The sequence below is a fragment of the Danio rerio genome, chromosome 12, assembly GCF_052040795.2.
Source record: "Danio rerio strain M-AB ecotype USA chromosome 12, GRCz13ab, whole genome shotgun sequence".
Lineage (NCBI taxonomy): Eukaryota > Metazoa > Chordata > Actinopteri > Cypriniformes > Danionidae > Danio > Danio rerio.
This window is the reverse complement of record NC_141032.1, coordinates 31,328,724-31,344,648: the sequence shown is the minus strand read 5'-3', so window position 1 is coordinate 31,344,648 and position 15,925 is coordinate 31,328,724. Positions and strand designations below refer to the sequence as shown.

The window sequence follows — 15,925 nt, the reverse complement described above, 5'->3', positions numbered from 1 at the left end:
GTGTTATACAGTAAGGGCCCATATGGGCATGGCAGTGGAGGACCCCATTCTTTGTAATGGCTGCACATGTGTTACTGTATATTTCCCCCACGTTGCCCTGGGACATTGACTATAGCCCTGTGGCCAATATTTCTTCTACTCTGTGTTCTCATCAGGTTGAACACACCATCATCTACGTAAAATGAACTCATGCTTGATCTCCTCTTCATCCATTCGTAAAACTACCTGAAGAACAGTGTCAGGCAAAATTGTGTAGTTCAGTGTAGATCTAGTATTACAGTACAGTAAAAGATAATGAGACAGAATGCCAGATCACACTGCTAAAGTGAATACATACCTCTGCATAATCATGCCACAGTCTTTTCACCCTTTCGAAATTGTGCTCTAAAGGCACTCCATAAATTTGCTTCATTTGAATAGGTTTTTTTTTTATGGTGTGTGCCAGTGTTGATATTGAGACCTGATGGTTTTCATTGAAACTGGCATTTTACAGTGCTTAAACACCTGACTGTTGTGTCTACAATAAATCAAACAAGTGTTTGCACACCTGATGACTGTGTTGAACCAATTGGTTGGACGGTGCAGTAATTTGACAGTCAGTGCTTTGGTATTGCAATGAAGTGACTTCATGATAGATTTTAGTGTGTAATGTATGTTAAGTGTGTTTAGTGTTTTGCAAATCACTGTGTGTAGAGTTTTGCAACAAGTGTTAAGTTGACAATGTGCTTACAGTTGTGCAAATATGGGCTGATGTTTTGATACTTGTGTGTAAGGTTTTGCTAATAGTGTACTACTTTTACTTTTAGTGTGTAAGCAATCCTAAAAAACTGTAAGAAAGACATTAGCTTTGTTTTGTATGTTGTTTTTGCCTCTGTAAGTGCAGTTGGTCATTGACTTCCATTTTACCACCACAGACCACAGTTTCAGCTAAAAATCATTAAAGAATTAAACATTTTGTCATCATTTGCTCAGTCTTCACTTGTTCCAAACCTGTTTGAGTTTCTTTTTTTCTGTTAAACACAAACATGTTTCGCATTTACTTGCATAGCTTTTTTTGTTTCTATGGAAGTGTAAGAAAAAAAGATGAGGACGTCTTGAAGAAAAAACAATTTTTATTCCAGAGAAGTAGTAGTAACAAAGTACATAGCATTGGGTTCACCGGAGTCTGAATGAAGCCCAATGAGTCTCTGTTCAGACATTTTATACAGTTTCTTCCCATTTGATCATTTTAATAAGGTTTCTCTTTGAATGTAAGAACAATGGCAGATCTTTTGGTAGTCTCACTCAACATGGTTTTTCCTTAAATGTAAATTAGGCATAACAATAAGGTGTTATTCTTGTGTTCCCAGATCTTTGATGGACTTGAGAACACTCACTGTTTAAAATAGATGAGGTTAAAAGATTCCATTTTGATTAACAGATGGTTCTTGATGGCTCACTAGATTTCCCACGCTACAGTTAGTGAATTATCACTCCAAAGGCTTTATTTAAATTCCTAACTTGAGGAACTTTTCTCTATGATAATTAAGCTCTTTGTTAATAAAGGACCATAGAACACAATTGTGACAAGGCAGAGAAGTTGGGTCTTGATTTCTTACAGAAGTGAATGGTTAAAGGTTTATAACATTTTTCAAAATATAACTTCTAAAGGCTTAGATCCACTTGAAGAAGAATAAATGGTGAAAAAATGGATGAACTATCCCTTTATCATTATACTTTTTTTCTTCTTTTTGGGTAAAGTTTATCTTGAGCAGGTTATCAGATTAACAGGTTAAGCAGACACACTAACCCACTGAGCAAAACTTCTCTTTCCATATTAATAACAAATCTGTTCTTGTACATTTAGGCCATCTAAGTTTGTCACTGTCTTTGATTCTAATCTGTGAATTATTTATCGCATTTCTTTTGGCTTGTCAGATGTAAAATGCTGTTGGATTTTCTCTCTTTTTCATTACATATTGTATATACTGGAGCACTGAAAAAAGTAAGAAAGACAGGAATATAAATGGCAAGTGTGGTGGTCATGGTGAGGTATGGAGCGAAGCTTCACTCTGCAGGCATCAAGACGCTTTGATTTCATGATTCAGTGACTCACGATGCATTCATTATAAACATAGTCAGCGTGTGCTTATTAGAATTGGAAATGGTGTGTCTTATGTGCAAACATGTAATGGCTTATTGTAACATAATGAATGTCTGAGGCAAAATGGAGCAAAAAATGTGTAGTTTTTATTAAATTTTGACAGAACCGGGCGATGGTAGTATGATGATCTGCAGAATAAAGCTAAAAATGATGCAGTGTGTGTGTGTGTGTGTGTGTGTGTGTGTGTGTGTGTGTGTGTGTGTGTGTGTGTGTGTGTGTGTGTGTGTGTGTGTGTGTGTGTGTGTGTGTGTGTGTGTGTGTGTGTGTGTGTGTGATGTAACAGTGCACTCTACTGGACTTAAAAGGAATCATAACAGCAAAAGAAAGCAACATTCAACAGAACAACTTTGTAAAAAACATAAATGCAAAACAGTACATTGCCAGGCTATATAAACAGGGTTTCCTAGCTTCTTAAAAGTCCTTAAATGTATTTGAATTTTAGACATATGGATTCAAGGACCGGAAAGTGCTTAAAAACAAACACAGGTCCTTAAAATGGCTTGAAATAATTTTGAAATTAAATTTGTTTAAGGTTTAATTTTTAACAATTGTGCTCAACTGTCAAAAACAGAACAAAAAGTGAGAAATTCTTAAAATTCTCTAAAATTCTTTAATTGAAATCTTGTCCAATAATAAACAATACACATTGCATCAGTATTTAATTCAACAAATTGTATTAAAGTTCCTTGAACATGACTGTTTAAAATGATTAATTTTAACATAAATATTAATTCAAAGTGAAATATTAAGTACAGTTGGGGTATGAATTACAATGGTGCTTCATTTAAAATTAATGGTGCTTTAAATAGTCCTTGAAAGTCCTTGAATCTGCTGTTCATGAAAGTGTGGGAACCCTGTATACAGTATAATATGTCTATTATCATTATTGTTATTATTATTATATATTATTATTATTTATTGTAGCTGTTATTAGTAAGTAAAGGTTAATTATGTTTAATAAACAGAATAAAATTCATGATAAAAATAATATCAACAAAATGATGTCAATTTTTTTGTCGAAAAACAGTTTTTGATGTCATCTTTATAAATGACAATCAATTTGGTAATATATAATGTTGCAGAACTTTCACATGAAATGCTACATATATGCCTTATATTGCAAAATCATAATTAACAATGTGTTTTATTATCCTTTATTGCTATTTTTATTAGATTTAGTAACAATAGCCAGAAACAAGAATAATCATCCTTATCATCATCTAAATTATTGTAAAAATAAATACAAATCAATAATTTCATAAAGATTCCACAATACACTCATTTAATGCAAACTTTAAATCACTATTAGTAACCAGATATGTCATATTTTTAAACTATGACATGAATGAAAAAAAAAATATATATATATATATTTTTTTTTGTAAACTTCAGAGATTTATGGAGATTGAATGCTGTTGTAATATTCTTTTTGTTTTTACACCTTTTGGTGCCTTGATGTCTTGTTTTTTTAAGTGATTTTTAACTTCTTTTTTTTTTGTGGTCAGTGCAATATGATTATGCACACCCAATTTTTAAATGAATAAAAGCAAATAAATGCAAGCAATGGAATAAATTAAGCTTTTTAAATGACTTGGGTAAAATTCCTGCATCTGCTCAAAAAAAAAAAAAAAAGAGGCTATTGGATATTAATGACCCAACTGAATGTAATTGGTATTGTAACAATGAAAGAAAATCAATAATTTGACAAAGACTCCACAATACACTGATTTTAAATGATAATTAGTAATTCAGAACATATAACTGATCTAATTTTTCCTGGCCGATTTTTTTTTTCCAATAATTTTCCCTACCGTTTGTGGAGTCACGTGACCCAGCTCTGTTAAGGGCTGATTGATACTTCTGTAGCCACTTTGCAGCCACTTCTGATCTCTGGTCAAGTAGGACGATGGATCTATGCATGACCCTTACTTTGCACTACACTGCTATGATTGGAAGCTGTGCCAGAGATGCCTTGAGATGGCATATATTCCATTACAATAAAATGATTATTTACATTAAAATGTTTGTTTGCAGAAGATGCAAGAAATGCACTCTTTAAAATAGTATTTACAGGACAGCTTATTTTATACTTTTAATATGAAAAACAAAGGAAATTTTTATTTGTTTGTTTTCAAAAGTGCAAGTTATTTAGGCAATTTGTGTTTCAATTTCAGTTGTTCAATGTTGATTTTCAGTATAATAATCATAGATAGTTGATAGTGTTTCTTTCAATTATTTTTAAAATCAAGTCATGCACCCTTCATTCAAAAATCTCTTAACTAATTTGTAAGCATATTAACTGTACAAAACTTGTCACTGACTTGTGAGGGCAAATAAATAAATAAATAACATAATCGTTCATGAATCCTAATTAGTGGTGTAACAGATCACAAATCTCACGGTTCAGATCAAATTATGTTTTTTTTTAGTCACAGATCGGACAATTTTTCAGATCGGCCAAAAAGAGGAGGAGACAAATGCAACTTGCTTTCCATTTAATACAAAAACAGCACTGCAAGACACTTTTGGTTTTAACAAACAGAACTAAATAAGCTGCTGAAAAAAGTTAACTGTAAAATATTTAGTACTGTGAAAAATTCACTGTTTACTACTACAGTTGCTGATAACGCTAAATGTATAAATCTAACATTATAATTTGTACAATCCAGATTTATTTTTAGTCTCATTTTCAATAAATGACATAGTTATTCACTCATAAATCTTCATGTTTCATTGCTAGATGTATCATTTTTAAAATAAAATTAAATAATGTAACTGCTGCCTACACCTTTCATTCTTGACTGTCTTTAAATTCATATGATTTTAATCTTTACTATAAACATCAGTGGTTTTATCAAAACTATAAGTTGTTATGCCAGTACTAATGTGTTATTGCACTGTTTATAACTTCATAACTAACTCGAAAGACTAAAGACTCAGTCTATTTCTTGATTTTTGCATTTTCAGATTTGAATGCAGTGATCTGAAGGATTAATAAATATATGCAAATCGCCAACATTTTATCAAATCACTAATCAACCGTGATCCGTTACCCCCTAATCGAGTTAAAATGTTCAATTAATCGAGATTTAGATTTTAAGCCACATAGTCCAGCCCTGTTATTAACCAAATATGTCATATTTTTAAAATGTAAAAATAGAATTAATTGATTAAAAAAAAAAAGTTAAACCTCAGAGATTTACACACATTCAGTGCTGTTTTGGTGTGTTTTTTTACACCATTTAGTGTCTTAAAAACTTTTTAATGTAAGCCTTATTCTAGGAAATCATATTTGAAAAAAATCTATAAAATTTCTTAAAATCTAGTAGTCAGACTACATGAAATTTCACAACCTTAAAAACAGTCGCAAAAAATAAAAATAATTCTACCTTTAATAAACAAAAACAAACATCTTATGACTTTCCCCTAATTCACTTTATAGGAGATATCAATATATATCCAAATGGAATAAGTTGCCATTACATAAGGCCAGAGCAGACAGGGAGTAATGAACAGACCTAATATGAAGTTATCTTTCCGTCCCAGACTAATTTACTCTTCCAACACACTTTGATGGATTAGCTTTGATCCCACTGCTGTTTGTTGTTCTCTCCCCCTTTGGTCTGCCATTTGTAACTGACTTTCAAATGCTACAAACAAGTTGCCAAATCACCGACGCCAGGTCAGGAAAAACGCACCGAAATGTCAACCTCGCCTTCAGATGTACGTCTTGCGGCTATTTTTAAAAATGTTTGTTTATTTATGAAGTCTTTTTTGAAGCCAAGACTATCTTTTGACCTCTTCAATGATGATGGCGTTGATATATGCACCATCAGCACCACGGGCTCACGTCGACATTCATTCACAGATCTCTGCGTGCCAATGCTGATTCACATCCCCGCAAACCTCGTTACAATGCCGGCTTTGTATCTCCACGGGATTCTCATCTTATTTCATTCTACGTTTTTAAAGTCCACAATTTGGAGCTAATTATCCCTCAATGGAATGGCCAGATTGTGAGGAGGAGGAGATGATTTTTCAAGTCCCGTGTTGGAAAAGGCCAACAGAGGATTGCGCAGAGAAAACAAAAACACCAGCTATGTAAATGATATTTCCTTTGAAGCAGAGAATGGGTTCATTAACGAGGAAATTGTGTTAAACAAACACACACACACACACACACACACACACACACACACACGCATACACATACAATAACACGGCTGGTGTCAAGATGCATTAATTTCTTATCACATCATCGTCATCTATTCAGGCCACATTTCAACACGTACTGTCATTATTGGATTAATTAGCCTATTCTCAACATGTGTCTTTTTTTTTGTCATGGTGAGAGAATTGACTTGACGGCACTTACAATGTCCTCTGTGACTTTTGCTCAGCTAAGTTCAATGAGTAGCTAAAAATGCCTTGTTATTCTGGTTACTATCAGAATCATTTTATGTGGCTTTTAATTGACCACTGATTGTTTTGAGTGTTAGCTAATTAGCTTGCGAAGGGAAAGTGGACCTAATTAGCCTATATTGTGATATATTTAAATATGTACAATTTAAAGGGCACCTATGATGAAAATCATCTTTTGTAAGCTGTTTGGACAGTACTCTGTGTAATAGTGTGTACACATTTATGTTGAAGTGATATAAACACAGCAAGTCTCTTTTTTAAAATTTCCTGACATTAAAATAGGACTCCAAACCCTCCCATTTTAAGGCCAATTGCAACGTGACGTAGGAGTGCGGTTTCCCCAACCACCGTTTTGATTTAAAGCTGTGTATTGCCATGTCTCTGTAGTAACGTGTATAATCATATCAACAAGACAGGATGTACGCAAAGCAACTGGGATTAAAAGATCTATTCAGCTCTCTGTTATCATCAATCATGATCGAGTGTGATCAAAAATGAGTTTCACAAGTTTAAAACGTTTTAAAACAGTGCATGTTTGTAATAAATTACAGTGATTTTACCATCTTTAGTTTATCACCACAGCCGCTTGTCAGTACAATTATAAAAGAAGACGATTCAATAGTTCATGGATGTTAAATCAGGTTTATTTTGTACATTAACATAATAGATATCCTTACAGCAGTGGATATTAATGTGTATCCTGTCACATTTGCCGTGTAAAAACAGTGCAAAGTTAAACGCATGCCATGTGTGTGTGTTAGGGTTGGGCATCTAAGCTATAATGCCGATCCGATACGCATCTCGATACAAAGAATACGATCCGATATATTAGCGATACATTTGTGACATATTGCGATGCAACACGATACGATTCACACCCATATCACGATGCGATGCGATATTTCAGCACTAACTAATTAGATCAAGTTTATGAGATGATGTGAAAGAGGATGCTGTGCCATTGAATGAGCTTGATTATTTATAAACCAAACAAAACCAAGACTTTTTTTACAAACTGGCTCTTCTCTCAGAGCCAGAGTGTCAGTTTACAGTAGAGGGCCATTTTAGAACATACAGCACATATTATTTAAGTATTTTCAAGATAAACAGAATGTATAAGTGCAATATATATTAAAAAATATGTATATATTTGCACTCTTTCAACATAAAGGTTTACCATTGCACAACAAGAATTGTGATTTAACTTTTCAACTATGAAAACAAGTTTTACAAAGATATATTTTGCCACTGATTATTCAAAACTTAAGGTTGTGAACTAGCAGTGTTATGCTGCTTTGAAACATCACTGTCACTGTAAACAACAGGCTAATAAAAATATAACAAACCAGCAATCTTCTTGCTGTGAGGTGGTCAAACTACCCACTGTGCCACCGTGACACCCATTATTTTTATCATTATTATTATTAATATTATTATTATTATTATTATTATTAATAAATACAAATTAACAGGAGGAGGTGTTTAAAACCTTCGTTCTCCGTGACACTAGGCTGAATATCTTTGCAGATGAACAATGCAATAACATTCGTTATTGGCGTAGAGCGAGCAGAACTGTTGCGCACGAAAAAAAAAAACTTGCAATGCTTTTCTCACCACTTTTGGAGCTGGTTGAAGCAGTGCGAAAGCCGGGGATGCAGAAACACTGGAAGATGCTTTCACAACAACACCGTGGCGCCGCTTCAAGTGAGATTTCAGATTAGTCGTAGTGCCCGCGTATTTTACAGATGCGCGGCACATTTTGCAAATTGCATCTGTCCTGTCATGTCGTCCATCCTTAAATCCATAATGTTGCTTGCCATACTTTAGATTTAAAACTCAGTGGGGAATAAAATGTTTGTTTTGCTTCTCGCGCATTCTGAGGGCGCTCCACTAGCTTCATCCGCACACCTGATACACTGAGTTGAAGTGTGAGTGTACACATCCGCAAATCCGTTGCTAAGGCTTACTTTATGTAGGTCGATTAAATTATGTGCCAAAAACAGGTTGACAACACTTGTTAATAAATAAAAAATACATTCTATATTAAAAATATAAGCAGTATCTCGGAAAAATCGATGCATCTCGCAAAAACCGATGCATCTCGATTTGCTTCCAAAATTTCATTCATCCTCTGCTGCTCAACCGATGCACTCGCATCGTGCACGCGCATGACCGCGTATCGATACATATCGGTTAATCTTCCCATCCCTAGTGTGTGTGTCCTCTGTGTTTGTGCGTGAACTTTGTAATGACATTGTGTGTGACTCAGCATTCTCATTAACTCCAACAACAACAACTTCAAATAATCATTGGAAAAGTTCTTACTATAGTATTTCTCACAAACTTTAGGTGAGATCTGCTTCCTTCATGTCTGTCACTGTGCTGTTTATCTGACGCAGCAGAGGCGAAGATTAGGTCATACTCTTGACAGGCACGTAGGACCGGTGGGTGGGGAGAACTAGCATTGAAGGCACTGGCAACAAAAACAGCTACATGTTGTTCAGAACAGAAAATTCAGTGTTCTAAAAGGTCAAATAAATAAATAATCTGATGGGTGTTTTGAGTGAAACTTTACAGACATATTCTGGAAACACAAAAGACTTATTTCTTAAAAAAAGATGTAAAATAGGTACCCTTTAAAACATTTTTGTGCATGTATAAATTAAATAAAGGCCACTTTTCTATACATGTAAATGTTAAAGGGATGTTTTACCCAAAAATAAAAATTCTGTCATCATACTGTACACTCACTAAGGTTGTTGATGAACACAAAAATGACTTATTGACCTATAGCCAGTATCCGATGACTTCTATAGCCTAGTATATATATATAGATGTCAGTGGTTACCAGTTTAAAACATTTTACTAAATTTTGTGTTCAGCAGAAAAAATAAAGGAAAAAACAAACCATTATATTTTGTAAGTTTCAGCAATTTAAAGCATGTCAAGCAGGAAAAACAAATAATATTGAAGTCAATTAGCCTGTTAAATTATTATGATTGAATTGAACAGTAGTTTAATGTTAAAGCTAGTACTTAACATGTTTTAAATGGCATCTTCAGTGCAGATTTGCAGTTATCAATATATTGCAATACATAAGACATATTACAGTAGAAACTATTTAGTATGTTTTATCATTAATGCCACTCAGAATATTTTAAACACATTTCAATTATATCAGAAGTAATGATGAAACAATAAATACAGTTGTACTTCAATCTTACTTAAATTGGACAGAAACCCCTCAGCAAAAAAATTATAATAGCAACACCAGTGGCCAGTAATTGAAAGGGTTAGTTCACACACAAAAAAATACATTTCTTATTAACTATTCACCCCTTATGTCGATCCAAATGCCTAAGACCTTTATTCATCTTCGGAATATTAACTAAGATATTAAATCTGAGAGCTCCACATGCCTTCAATGGTTCAATTGGTATATAACTAAGCTATGAGAATCCTTTTGTGTGCACATAAAACAAAAATAACAACTTTATTCAATAGTTTCTTCTCAACAGTAATGTAATGTAATGTGTATTTATATAGTGCATTTATTGTGTATGGCCATACACCCAAAGCGTTTTACAATCATGAGGGGGTCTCTCCACACCACCACCAGTGTGCAGCATCCAGTTGGATGATGCAATGGCAGGCACAGAACAATGGCACCAGTGCGCTCATCACTCACTAGCCATAGGTGGAGTGGGGAGACAGTGATAGAGCCAATTCAGTGGATGGGGAGATTGGGAGGCCATGATGGGTAAGGGCCAATGCAAGGAATTTGGCTTATTATATAATGTAATATATAATATTATTATAATATATAATATAGTATTATAATTTGGCTTATCTCTATGCAGAGAATTATTTAAATTATTTATTAAATTCCAATTTATTGTATTTTATTAACGTCTATCCCCACTCCAAACCTAAACCTAACCTTCACAGTATCGTAAAACAGTAGTTGTACCAAGTATTATTTATGCTATCTATTAAATTACCCAATAAATTATATTTTTAAATGCCCCACCCTAACCCTAAACCCAACCGTCACAGTAACTTAAAAATAATAATTTAAGAGTTCACACTTAGCTGATGATTGATTATAAAGCTTGTTTGGCATGCTGTCCTGGAAGAGAGCCCTGAGCTCAAAACATCCTCGAGCGCGGGGCTCCCTCCCGTTGCACGGTGAGAGAGGAGTTTGAGCTCAGGTAGAACTCGAGAACTCCCCTGATGTAGAAGCTAATGAACAGATAGAGATTGCTCTTAAGAGATAGCTACTTGCTAAGTGCATGTCTATGGTGTTGATTTGGATAAGTCAATTAACTTAAGTTACATGTTTTTGGAAGGTGGAAAGAAAATGGGGGACCCGGGGGAAATGCATGGGGAGAATGTGTAAACTCCGCACAGAAACGTCTGCTGGTTTGTTAATGACCAGAACCTGTGACATTCTGGCTGTGAGGCAACAGTGCTAACCTCTGGGCCACCGTGCCACCAATCAAGAAAAGGAGGAGTAGGGGTGGAAGGTGGGAATCTTCAAAACGAAGATGACTATGGTATGAAACCATAGATGATGACTATGGTATGAAAGGACACCGTGGTTACACCCCTACAGTGTCAGCATATGATGCAGATTCACAAGAGCACTGGTAGGTCGGTTGCAGCATTTGACATTATTATATCTTTCGAAACTTACTGTCGTCCAATGATGGATATCAGTCTCTTGCATCAGTTTGTGGACTCTCATCTTGTACAAACATGACCTTGACAAGTGGCAACACATTTTATGAGTTACTTTTGGCTTGCTGCTGGCTTTTTTGGTGTATTTGAAACTGTCATGTATTAGATTGCGCACATTTATTTCTACCTCAAAACAGACATTCCCGCTCTGAATTAAAAGTCTATTAATAAAAGGCAGATGTGCTTTTCCTCATATGCAGACCCCAAGGGGAGTTTTAGTGGTTGCAAGATGTTCTTAGACTACGATAAAGAGAAAAACAAGCCAATGTATAGTTTTAAATGTCATATTTGTTCTCTGTTTTTAAAGTTGGTTACAATCCACACACTTAAAAACAAAGGTTATTTAGGGGAATTGATGGCTTTTATGTCCATGATACAGTTCAACTGCACAGTGGGAATAGTTTTAGAATGTTTTTTACACTTTTAAAAGATAAAGGTTTTTAACTGCTTACTGAGGGATTATTTAGGGAACCAAACATATTTTTATGACAACCTGACTTGAAATGTTTATTTTTGAGAGCGTTATAAGACTATCGACCCCAAATTGCCATATTAGGTTACATGTTTAAATCCCAAGTTAAATGCTATCAGCACTTAAAATAAACATCTATCAGTTCTGAAGAAATGTTTGGAAATGTTTCCTTTTTTTTACTAAGAATCTTAAAGGGATAGTTCAAGAAAAAATGAAAGATTACTGTTGGTTTCAAATCTTTATGAGTTTTATTATTCTGTTAAACACAAACTGGAAACCTGGAACTACTGAATTCCATAGTAGGAACACAAATACTATGAAAGTCAATGGTTACAGGTTTCCCACTTTATTCATTATCTGATAACACTTTATTTTGATCGTCCATTTGAGTATTATTGCTTAATAACTGTTGATACTACTTATTCAACATACATTTGACTGACTAAAAGAAACTGGAAGTACATGTCAGCTTACACTAACCCTCAAAATAACCCTAACCCTGACCCCAATAGTCTACTTATAATCTAATAAGAATTAGTTGGCATGTTAATACAATATAACTTAAATTGAACAAACGGACCATCAAAACAAAATGTTGACCAAACATCTTATTTCGTGTTCAACAGGAGGAAATTCACACAGCTTTGGAACAACTGACAAGTAAATCATAACAGAATGTTCAGTTTTGGGTGAACTATACCTTTAAAACTATCAAGTCCTGGATCGAATACAGTAATAAAAAGGAAAATATAATTTGGGAGGAAAGTACAGATATATGACAGCCCACTGGCATGCAAGAGAGAACTGCAGAAAGTAATTAATTTGAAGTAAGGCCTATGCTCACCTCATTGCTGTGTAAACAGGCATGTCGCCTCATGACCAAGCTAAGCCTGTTCTTATCACATTGCTTTGGAGATTTCCTATTAGTGCCCCTTCTGAAAGTTCAGCATGCCTGATGAAGTCTTAACTGCACAACACCTCAGGCAGAGCACATTTCTCTAGCCAGAGATCCTGAAATTCACACCATTCTGAGGCATTCCTGGAAAAATAGGGACGTGGAAACTACACGAATGAGAAAGGATAATGGGGACAAAATTACACATTCAAAGCAAGAAATTATGTGAGCCTAAAGCTAACACAAAAAATGAGCAGAGATTCTGCACGGCATATATTTTAATGTGTCTTTCATGATATTTTATCAAAGGGAACAGCACAAACTAAAACAATTCACACAAACATACGCATGGTTAGGAAATATATAAGCACATATTTATGTTGGGCACATATTGTAGCATATGAAAGGGTAACCAAGCCAAAAGTATCTATTCTAAATATAATGTTTGAAATGTAAGGGTTGCATTATATACACTATACTTTATATTTATTATTATTTATAATAGTTTTACTATGGTATTTTGCATAATAACACAATGCAGGTGGATTACAATATTCTTTACAGATAAACCAGTCTATTCATTCAATTATTCAAGTTTATATTTAATTATGTAACCCTGGATCACAAAATTAGTTTTGTGTTGCATAAATATACAATACAAAAGTAATTTAAAAAAATCATTAATATAACAAATCCTGTTTCATGAGTTTAATTTTTTTTTCATTTAATTTAATTTATGTTATTTTTTTTTTTTTGCAATACGCATTGCTAAGAACTTAATTTGAACAACCTTAAAGGCAATTTTCTTAATTGTGAATGCTCAGATTATTATTGTCCTTATTTTTAGACAGATATACATCCGACTAATATTGTCCTGTCCTAAGAAACAAACTCCTAACAAAAGCTTGTTTTTTTGACTTTCAGATTGTATAAATATAAATTTTCTATATACATATTTTGTGGTGCAGGGTCACACACACAAAAGAGCAGCTTAAAGACGCCTCTTATCTGTAGAATGAAGTCACATGCTTTGCTCAGGTTCATTGCTCACTTCAACAGAGTGTTAAAATCTTGATGGTTCTGTGGGTCTGGTCATCTAATCTGATCTTTATGTTGTATTTTCTTTTGGATTCAAGTCAGGTGATTAGCTGGGCCATTCTACAGATTGATTTGCTTTCTCTGAAAGCATTTGAAAGCTTCATTTGCTGTTTTTTGGATCATTGTCTTGCTGAAATGATATGCATCATCCTGGTGTAGATGTTAGACTGAAGTAGCTAATATTCATTTATAATGACGATGGGCCGATGGTTGCTGAATAACTTTCTTTTTTCATGTCTTTAATACTTTTTCCTGTGTCATTTCACTTTATTACACATGATTTCATTTGTAAACTAATTAGATTTGTTTTCTTTTCATATATGTATTTAATTGGTTGTTACCAACATCTGATGAAAATTTCAATCAACGACACCTTAGAAATGTTTTGGGAGAAGAAAGTGACATGTTGAATACTTATTTGCCTCACTGTATATCACAATGTATCATCACATATGCAAATATAGTCTTAAATACAGCAGTTTTGTTGGCTCTTGTGTTAAATGGCACATTGACAAGGTTAAACTGTGCCGACACAATCACATTTCAGTTTATACACTTTTGTCACAGATGAGCTTCCAGACTAGCACAATAACCCAAAGCTATAGTTTTCACAGCATTGAAATGGTGTATTTTCAAAATGTAAAAACATTAACTTCACGCAGTTTTAATAAAAAAAGAGCATTTAAATGCACAGGCTATTGCACTTTTGTTGTACATCTGCTGTCTGTTGGCATTAATATCTTACACATATGACTTATGTCCCCTAAGGATAGTGACATGCATGTCCAGGAAATATAAAATGTATATGCTCTAGGGCATGATGTTTTTACACAGCATGAGCCATTTTAATTACTATATCATTGGTACAAGGACTGCAAAAAATGCCACGTTTTAACCCCATAAGTCTTTGTATTTGTCACTGATCATACTGAACTGTGCTACTCTAAGAATAGTATGTGCAAGTCCAATTGAATTTCTGCCAAATTTTAATGGGACGCTCGCATAGAAATCTGACATATGGCAAATACATAGAAAATTAAGTAAAAGACACATTTATTTTTTGGATATATATATAATTTTATTTTCATATAATGTCATATATGCAACATATACTTCAAAATATTGCAAAAAAGTATATGTTTGTGTGTCTGTGTTTGTTCATGTGTATGTATATGATTGGAATTGCAAATATGTATGTACACTCACCGGCCACTTTATTAGATACACCTGCCCAACAGAGCATCAGAATGGGAAAGAAAGGTAATTTAAATGACTTTGAACAAGGCAACTGAGGTATGCAGAATAGCATCTCTAAATGCACAACACGCTGAACTTTGAGGTGGATGGCAGCAGAAGACCACACCAGGTGCCCCTCCTGTCAACTATGAACAGGAAACTGAGGCTACAATTCACACATGCTCACCAAAATTTGACAATAGAAGATTGGATAAATGTTGCCTGGTCTGATGAGTCTCAATTTCTGCTGCAACATTCAAAAGGAATTTGACGTCAACAACATGAAAGTATGGATCCATCCTGCCTTGTATCAACGGTTCAGGTTGGTGGTGGTGTAATGGTGTGGGGGATATGGCCGGTGAGTGTATATAATATATATATATATATATATATATATATATATATATATATATATATATATATATATATATATATATATAAACACATTTGTACATATTTGCATTTTAACTGTTGAAAAAAATAACAACCTAAAACAGCCTTTTTCCAATATTTAAAAATATGTTTGACACGGATGGGCTCACTCACAAATGCACAGATCACCAAAAAACACGTTTTTATTTACAAAAAGCACTTACAACAGGAACTGAAATATCAAACACAGATAGGACATGGCAATGTAACAATACTAGACAAAGAGCAAAAGTCAAATTTGGGTATAAATAGACTATAAATAGACAAGACATGATTAAACTAAATACATACAGGGGTGTGACGCAGGTGAAACTACTGAAACTAACGAATGGCGGGAAAACTGAACAAAGGAATCACATGACTGAAACAAAAGCACATGGAACAAATACACAGGACGTTACATTACATTACAACCACATGAACACAACACAGAGACATGACAATGTTTTTATATATATTTCATTCATTAATTAATTTTTCTTCAGCT

The 15,925-nt window shown here is 34.0% G+C and overlaps 1 protein-coding gene across 2 annotated transcripts in view; it reads left to right on the top strand.

Moving 5' to 3' along the window:
* The window catches only part of cd37 (CD37 molecule), a 69,535-nt gene that overhangs the window by 7,846 nt on the left and 45,764 nt on the right, over positions 1-15,925 (top strand). The window lies entirely within an intron of this gene.